Genomic DNA, 8980 nt, shown 5'->3' on the forward strand with positions numbered 1-8980 from the left:
GAGTGATGCAACCAGTGTTGTAATGGATGCCTATTGTCTGTGGTCTTATAGGAAGCTTAGAATAATGTGATGCCCTTGGTTGCAGAAGATCCATAGGCAGCTCAGACATCAAAGGAATAGACTCAACTGTCAAGGTCAGCAGGTGGGGGTCTGACCTGGAAGGATAAAGAGCATGTAAAGATTACATTGATACCCTCTTTTGATGTAATGAATTTATTATAAATTTCAGGAAATATTTTCTCTATAAAATGGTTTTATACTATATGCAGTACTTGGAAATATTCCAAGCTCTCCTTATGTTTCTGATGAGCTGATTTTGTTAACTTAAATTTAAAATATAGGCTACTGTGCTGGTTGGTTTTTGTCTACTTGACACATGTTAAAGTCACCTGTGAAGAGGGAGCCTCAGTTGAAGAACTGCCTCCATCAGCTTGGCCTGCAGGCAAGTCTGCGAAGCATTTTTTTTTTTTATAATTAGTGATTGCTATGGGATGGTGTACTTCTCTGTGAGTGCTGCCACCCCTGGGCAGGTGGTCCTGGGAGTATAAGAAAACAGGGTAGGCAGGCCAGCAAGAGCAAGCCAGCAAGCAATGCTCCTCCATGGCCTCTGCTTCAGTTCCTATCTCCAGGCTCCTGCCTTGAGTTCCTCTCCTCACTTCCTTCAGTGGTGGGCTATGACCTGAGAGTTTTAAGCCGAAATCAATCTTTTCCTTTTTAGTCATGGTGTTATCCCAGAAATAGCAAGTTAACTAAGACAGAGGCATGCCCTTGGAGGGGACTGTGACTCTCTGGCTTTTCCTCTTTCTATTTTGCAACAGAGAAGCAAACTGAAAGAGCAGTTAAACTCTAAAATTGAAACACTCAAAATTCTGAAAATCAATTTCATAGGACAATGCACCAAAATTTTAAGTTGATTTAATAAAAAAAAATCACCTGCCAGTTTTTTGTAAGAGAGATAAGCCAAAATTAGGTGATTTGAAGTATTCCATAAAGAATATATTTTATTCCATTTCTTGTTCCGAAAAATATAGTAGTCTTTTTCCAAATAAACTATATTTCTGTTCGAAAGTAAACATTTTTAAATAAATACAAAACAAAAGAGCATGAAGATACAAAGATGCTCAATGAATTAAAAAGATGGGGAATTATGAAATTAGAAGAGACATTAGTAGAGTATTCATAGTGCACAATAAGCTCTCAGACCAATTAGCTAGTTGAGAAAGAATGAATTTCAGTCTGTATCCTTAGGTCTTCCTTCAATATGTGAATGAGAAGTAGTGGTGATCACTATCCACAAGGCCCACAAGGAATATCCTGTCCTGTTGGGTTTTTTTTTTTTTCTCTTGTGGTGTTACATCCCATATTGAATAGAAGTAGACTCTGTGTGACCACAAGGATGTGATAGATGTGGTACTCTGAACTGAAGGCTTGAAACTATATCTTAAGAAGACTTGAAGCTTCTGCTTCCTTTGAAACACTCACCTTTGGGAGAGCCTTAGGATGCATTTGCTGAGCTGTGAGATCAAGCAACATGGATGTGGTTAGATGTTCTAGTCATCAGGCCCAGTTACAGGGTCTGTCAACAACTATATGCTGTCACCTTTATGAATGTCCTGTCTGTGAGTGCAGTGTTCTTTGAAATCTGCAGTCTGAGCCAGCCTCTGACTCTGAGTTCATAAGAGTTTCCAAGTGAGAATATGACTTGCTAAGGTGGTTAAATCCTCAGAACAGAAGGGAATAAAAGTCACACATTGTTTTGAGCCACTACATGTAGGAAATATTTGTTGTGCAGAAACAGATAACTATAACTGAACTAGAACTGAGGAAAGACCCAGAATTCCATTCCTTTACTCACAAATGTAACACATATGAACTATTTATCAAAGGAAATATTTTAAGTAAAGCCAATGGTACTTATGTATTAACTGCATTCCTTGAATATTTTTTCTTGCTTCTAACGTCTCTAATCCTGTACTTCCTATTAAAATTAGAAGGTAAATAACCACGTGTCAGTTGCTAATAAATGTGCTTTCATTTATGTAATCTCATAAAGCCCTCATGAGATCTCTTCTGTAGTTAGCTCCATTTATGGGTGAAGAAGCTAGGGAAAATGGCTATAAGTGGCTCTCCTGCTGGAGAGCACAAATTGATGACAAGGCCCTATTGCTAAAGGCAACATCAACATGATTGACTGAGCACAGAGAGGTTGAGCTGGTGCCTACCTCCTTCATCCTACTGACTAGTACTCATGGTACTGGAAAGTACTCTGAATGCTCCCAAAACAGAAATTCAAACACCAACTCAACAACACACCCTTCCATCTACAGTGGAAGGTGTATCTGTCCTGCCTGCACGCTATGCTAACAAAATTGTGACACATAGTTTAAAATAACCACCCAAAATCTGGTTTGACTTAAGGTCCACTCCACAAGATGGAAGCCATACCTGATGCAACTTGGGGAACGAAGTACCTGAGACTAAATAGCCCAGAGACCTAGAGAAAAACCAAATACTACGGTTCTGCTAAAGAAATGTAAAGAAATTCAAAAGCAATAAAATGACTCCTAATGTTAATCTGCTAGACTCAGATCAGTATCAAGCTTCCTTCTGCTGCAGATGGGAACAAATACAGAGACCCAGAGCAGATGTTATACTGAGAGTGAAAGACTTTAGAGCACCCAGTCCTAAATAGGATGTCTCCATCAAATCTCTCCCCTCAAGGCTCTGGAAACCCTACAGAAGAGCCACAGGGGATGGAGGACACCAAGGAAACAAGACCTGCAAACACAGCAGGACCAGTGCACATAGGAACTCACAGAGTCTGAGACAGTGTGCACAGGGCCTGCACAGATATGTATCAGATGGGACCTTGGAGCTGAAAAAAAATGGAAACATGCCCTGATCCCTAACCCAGAAGCTATCTCCAACTGATAATCACTAACAAATGAAAATGTAGCTTTCTCTAAGACTACTGAGGAATTAGACTTAAGGGTAGGCCACATGCACAGCAGTAGATGGGCAACAGAAAACTAACTCTCTGGCATCTTTAGAGATTCCTTGTCTCATAGTGTCATGTTTGGGGCCTTTTCTTTATAAATTTCTCATTTTTATATTTATTTTTCCTACACGCCCTTTGCACACATGACTTCCAGTTTTGGCTCTTTGTGGAATTCCTGAGCGAGCATAAGAGTGGGTCTCTGTGTCAGTATGTTTCTTGTGTCTTTTACAGTCCATTGGGCCTACTTATACTCCCCTCCAAACATCACGTGTCCTCCATGAGTCTTGCCTCCTCATGGGTCTTGCTTCAGCACATGTGTCTGTCTCATCTGACATCACTCTGCCAATCAGCCAGAGTCCTCGGAAGCAGCAAGAAACCACAGCACACCACCAGAAGGGTTTTGGTGCATTTCTCTCTATGGAGTTCCCCCAAAATATAGCTCAACTACACAGTGTAAGGCAGACCAATACATGTGTGTCCTTAGCAAAGAATGCTTCATCACGTGTCCTCACATGCTAGCTTTAGCAGAACATCCTTTCTCCTGTGTCTGCTCAGCCAAATGTCCCTTCACGAGTCTGCCTTAGCCTTTCACCTGTGTCCACTTGAGGAAAACACTCCTTCATGTGTTTACCCCAGCAAAGCACCACCCAACACAATGGACTTTCCAAAGACCCCTTAAGTTTCCACTTCAGGAAGTACATCCAGATGGAAGGGGAGGGGAGGAGAAACAGGGAGGAGTGGAGGGAGGGGAAACTGTAGTCAGGATATAGTAAAGAAACTATAGTCAGGGTATATAAGAAACTATATAGTCAGGTGAGAAAAACTTTACTTTGAATAAAAGAAAAGTAAAAGAAGCTAAGGCAGAAAGTATTTTAAAATTTACTTGCACCATTAAAGTATTAAATATTTAGAACTGAAACAGAATCGGAACCTTGAGTCATATTTTTTAATTAACAAAATATTGACTATTATACTACACTTCAGACCTGGAAGTTTAAATTGCATACTATTTTATCATATAGGCCCTCAGATTATAGTAGCTCTAATCTATCATGCTCCATGGAGTCCGTAACAATAGCAAATTATAGCCTTTCACCAAATATGGAATGTGCTAAACAAATTACCAGTAGAACTGAAGACTATTTTGACTGGGGAAACAGTGGAATTGGGGCTATCTCAGACTCTTTTGCCAGCTCTTAGGACCCTTTTCCTCATACTGGGTTGCCACATCCAGCACTGATATGAAGGTCTGTGCCTACTCTTATTGCAACTTGATATGCCATGTTTGGTTGGTATTCATGGGATGCCTGCTTTTATCTGAAGGGAAACAGAAGAGCAGTGGATCTGGGAGAGAGGAAATGTGGGAGGCAGGGGACTGGCAGGAGTGGAGGGAAGGGAAACTGTGGTCAGGATATATTGTATGGGAGAAGAGTGAATAAATAACCTTGAAATGCAGAATATTTAAAAGTAATCCTATATTGACTCCCTTCACCTTTGCCACAAGTCTTACCTTAGCTGCTCCCTTCTAGAGGGTTGTCTATATTTTTGTCACTTATTCTTTCCACATTTGTGGCTTTTGTGTGTCTAGATGTGTTATACAGACACAGAAACAAAATCCAATTGAATCTAGGGCCAAGAAAATATAGCCTTGGTTACTTCAAGCAAGTACAACCTTGATTGCTCTCCATCTTTCACTGCTCTGGTGTGAAGAAATCACACTTATCATCAGCAGACATCCTTGTAGCACAAGACTTCAGACAAGGCTTAAGAAAGAAGGAACTAAGCCAGGTGGTGGTGGCGCACGCCTTTAATCCCAGCACTTGGGAGGCAGAGGCAGGCGGATTTCTGAGTTTGAGGCCAGCCTGGGCTACAGAGTGAGTTCCAGAACAGCCAGGGCTACACAGAGAAACCCTGTCCCGAAAAACCAAAAGAAGAAGAAGAAGGAGAAGAAGGACAAGGACAAGGAGGAGGAGGAGGAGGAGGAGGGGAAGGGGAAGGGGAAGGGGAAGGGGAAGGGGAAGGGGAAGGGGAAGGGGAAGGGGAAGGGGAAGGGGAAGGGGAAGGGGAAGGGGAAGGGGAAGGGGAAGGGGAAGGGGAAGGGGAAGGGGAAGAGGAAGAAGAAGAAGAAGAAGAAGAAGAAGAAGAAGAAGAAGAAGAAGAAGAAGAAGAAGAAGAAAGAAGAAGAAGAAGGAACTAAGAAAGGCTGTTTCTGGGTGCCGTTCCCTGATAGAGCCACATTACAATATAGCTGGCTACATACTTTTAATGTGAGATTCTTCACATGGGACACCAGAATGTGGTCGGTTTGGATGCATTAATAATAAACAGAGTCACCAATAATGCATCCGCTTCCCATTACTGAAAGAAATCAAAGTGCTTCATTTTGGTGTTGTCTAACCAAGAACCAGCCCAGATTTGAATGCTACATTATTCTTCCTATGTCTTCTGTCATTCCTGTCTGTCTTTCGAATGTGACTCTGTGCCTGTTCTGTGACTTTATCCCTTTCCTTGTATCTGTGCATATCCCCCAAAGAGAGTTTTTTCCCTCTTTTATACTCACTTGATGTCATCCACCTGTACCTCTGTGCCCTTTCATTTCAGGCACACCAGGCTGGCTACTGTGATGAGCTGGATGGTGTAGCACAAAGAGGTCTTGAGCCCAATTTGGGTCAGCACTGTGTAGGCATCCTGCCTCATCTCCACATCTTCCTCCTCACAGCAGATGCGCAGAATCTGCTTGGTGTCTTCACTATAAGGCTATGTTGACCCAATGAGCAAGCAGTCTCACAAGTCAATGGAGATGCCATGGGGACTTTGGTAACTGGTACCTTGGATCCAGGTGATGCCTCGGTTGCTAGCCATGATGAAAGCAGACACCAAGTCACTCTCCAGAACCCAGTTGAGAAAAGAGAAACTCTCAATGTCCAGCATGTGGACCCTGTCATGAACAACACACCAAGAATGATCTCCCATTTTATCTCCTCCCTCCACTCAGCTACCTTGGCATTGATCTGTTCTCGGACTTCCAACTTGATCTCCCCTGTGTCTCCTGAGAAAAGGGTCAGGGAGCCCTAAGTACTGGAGTTAATGACATCAATTTCATGAAGGAACACTGTGTACACTACTCCCCTGCATGTCTGCAGCTCTCCATCTGGGCACTGCACAAACTTGGTCTGAGAGCCCATGGAATCATAGTCTCAGGCACGTGTGGAAAAGTGGCCCAGCTTGAAAATCTTGCCAGTGGCCTTGATGAGGGTGATCACATCTCAGCCTGGACCTTGTCCTTGGTCAGGGACTCAGATCATAGATGGTCTCCATCTCCAAGGTCTTGAGGATCAGTTTGCCACCTTGAATCCCATGCCTGTGGTTGGCCAGTCAATCTGTATGCCCACCATCTCACCTTCAGTAATCTGTCTCCTCCTCAATATGGATGCCAGTGGAACAGCAGAAGGCTTGAGTCAGAGCCTCAGTGATGCTCATCTCCAGAGAAAATATCTTACTGCCTGCGATGGCTGTGAATGGTGTGTCAGGCCTAGTGCTTGGGCCATGCCCATGGCAATGGCTGTCTTCCCAGTGCCTGGCTGGCCAGCAATGAGGATGGTCTGCTCCAAAATCTTCTTTCTCTTCTCTGATCATCTCCAGCACCACATTAGCTACACGCCAGGCAGCTAGTTGTGCCACCATGCCCTGAGAAGCCTGTCTCGGTTCCAGTCTCATCCCCCAATGTGATTGCCCATTCACTCTATTCTTGTCACATCTTGGATCTCAGGAACTTTGATCGTGGCTGCCATGGTTGTCATGATGCACACCAACTGTCTGTTACAGAAATCTTTAACAGAGTTTTACCAGAGATAAAGTCACTGACTCCAATTAATCCCAACTGACCCAGATTACAAACAGTACTCCAAGCATCAATGTTTATCACGTAATATCTGTATGTTAGTTTCAGCATTCTTGGTGGATATTCATCTTACAAGATTTTTTCAATCTTTATTTTCTGTATTTAGCAAATAGTTATCATAATATGCACCCAAACACAAATACTTTAGTCTTGGACCAGGGGCATGGAAGAATATATAACTTAAGATCACAGCTTTCCATTGTCTTGGGTGGTAAACTCTGATTACATGGGAAATCCAAGACAACTAAGGTTGGCTGTTACATTGTTCCCTTAAAGCAGATTAAACAAGTTGAGCACACAGCAGGGTATCAGTCTTAAGTCTTAAGTGACCTCAAGGTGTATTTATTATTAATTCTTGCTGTGAGGTCCAGCAAACCTTCCAGTCTGTTGGACTAGAAGAGTCATTTTCATCAAAATAACTCTTCATCTAATCTTGGTAGTACCTAATAAACTGATTAGGCCCAAAGGTAAAAATTATGTTCATATTGTTCCCCTAAGTGTTTTCAGTATAGTAAAATACAGTGGCCTTTTGCCAGGGGCAGCTTTGCTTAAACACTGAAGGCCTAAAATCAGCCATAGGCCTAAGTCAGCCTGCTAACACAAAGCCTTGGGTCTCTGTGGGAAAACACTGAAACAGATAGCTATACGATATTGTAAACAAGCAGCTTTGGTGGAAATTTGCCAGCTTAAGTCATCACAGACCTTGTTGATAGGTAACTTTAATAAGCAGCTTTGGTGGAACATTGCCAAGTTTTAGTCATAGACCTTGTAGATAAGTAACCTCGATGGATAGTACCAACTTGGATAAGGATAAGTGAATCATAGGTGGAGTCATAGTGACCTGACCCCTGAAGCTTCACCCAGCTGATACTCTGTTCTGAAAGATATCTGTACTCCCCCTGAACACTTATGTTCCTGAGTCATCCCCTTCTCCCACATCCTGCCTTTTTGTGTATATAACCCCTGTGTGAAAAAGTAAAAATTGTGATTTGATCAGACTATAGACTGATCACCATTCTTTTAGTCTTTGCCTGTTCCCCCACACACACACACCCACTCTCTTCCAGGTGACCTCCCTGGACCCCTATTTAATGCCCTGATTGACAGGATATTTTGGTGCCCAGTGTTGTAGGGCTTGAAGACGAGACATTCTGCTTGAGAGCACTCCCATTTAGAAGGATACCACAGTCCACCCAACTGTGGGGCAATTCTTAGAGGATCAAAATGGCATAAGCCTCAAGGTAGAAGACCCCCTGGACAGGCATCTTGTGACACTCAATGAGTGAATCACCCTGGGAGCAAAGAATTAGGGTTAAAGACAAGGCATGGAACAAACATTTTTCAAGCAGTCACCATTCATGACAGGACTCAAGGAATCACTTAAAGTTAGAGGAACTAGGGTTAAGAAAAAAGGATCTTTAAAAATTCTTTGCTTTCATTAGTGTTGTTTTCCCAAGAGGGGAATATTCATAAAAAATGTTATACCTCCTAAGGAGGAGATAAAAGTTAAACCTTGAAAATGAGAGAGAGGAAGGACGAAAATGAAAGCAAGTTGCCCACTCTCTGGCATGTTAATCTAAGAAAAACAAAAACTTATTACAGAGCCCTCCTGAGAGCAAAAGATGATCAGGGACACCCTGGTCTCTCTGGCTCTTGCTGGGGAGATTCGTAGTTCTGTTTTCTCTGTTTGTCTGTCATTGGTGCACCAATTTGTCCATGTGTGTCAATTGTTCTTTGTCTTGTTGTCTGAATGATTGGTTTTTCTGTTTCTTGTTCAAAAGAAAAACTGGTTAACACTGCTTCCTTGATTTAGTTTAAAACTTGCTTGGGAAGCAGTCTCAATTTACATAAGAAAAACTGATAATTTACCCTGCTCTGTGCCTGGAGAGGGACCGAAAGAACCTTGGGAAGAGTTAACTGTTTTCATAAGCAGCTCTTGGAAGGATGCCAGCAGTTTTTTTGGCTTCTGTAGTAAGGGAGTTGATAGTGGTTTTTCCCAGTTTGATAAGTGAAAGGGTGCTTTTCTCTTAAATTACAGCTAAAAAGATAAGAAAAATTGTTTAGATGTACATTTATTCTTA

The 8980-nt window shown here is 42.3% G+C and overlaps 1 pseudogene; it reads right to left on the minus strand.

The window, feature by feature from the left end:
• Window positions 1-5554: 5554 nt before the first annotated feature.
• Window positions 5555-6927, minus strand: LOC143435545 (ruvB-like 2 pseudogene; annotated as a pseudogene).
• Between the last annotated feature and the right edge of the window lie 2053 nt (window positions 6928-8980).

The sequence above is a fragment of the Arvicanthis niloticus genome, chromosome X, assembly GCF_011762505.2.
Source record: "Arvicanthis niloticus isolate mArvNil1 chromosome X, mArvNil1.pat.X, whole genome shotgun sequence".
In the NCBI taxonomy this organism is placed as follows: domain Eukaryota; kingdom Metazoa; phylum Chordata; class Mammalia; order Rodentia; family Muridae; genus Arvicanthis; species Arvicanthis niloticus.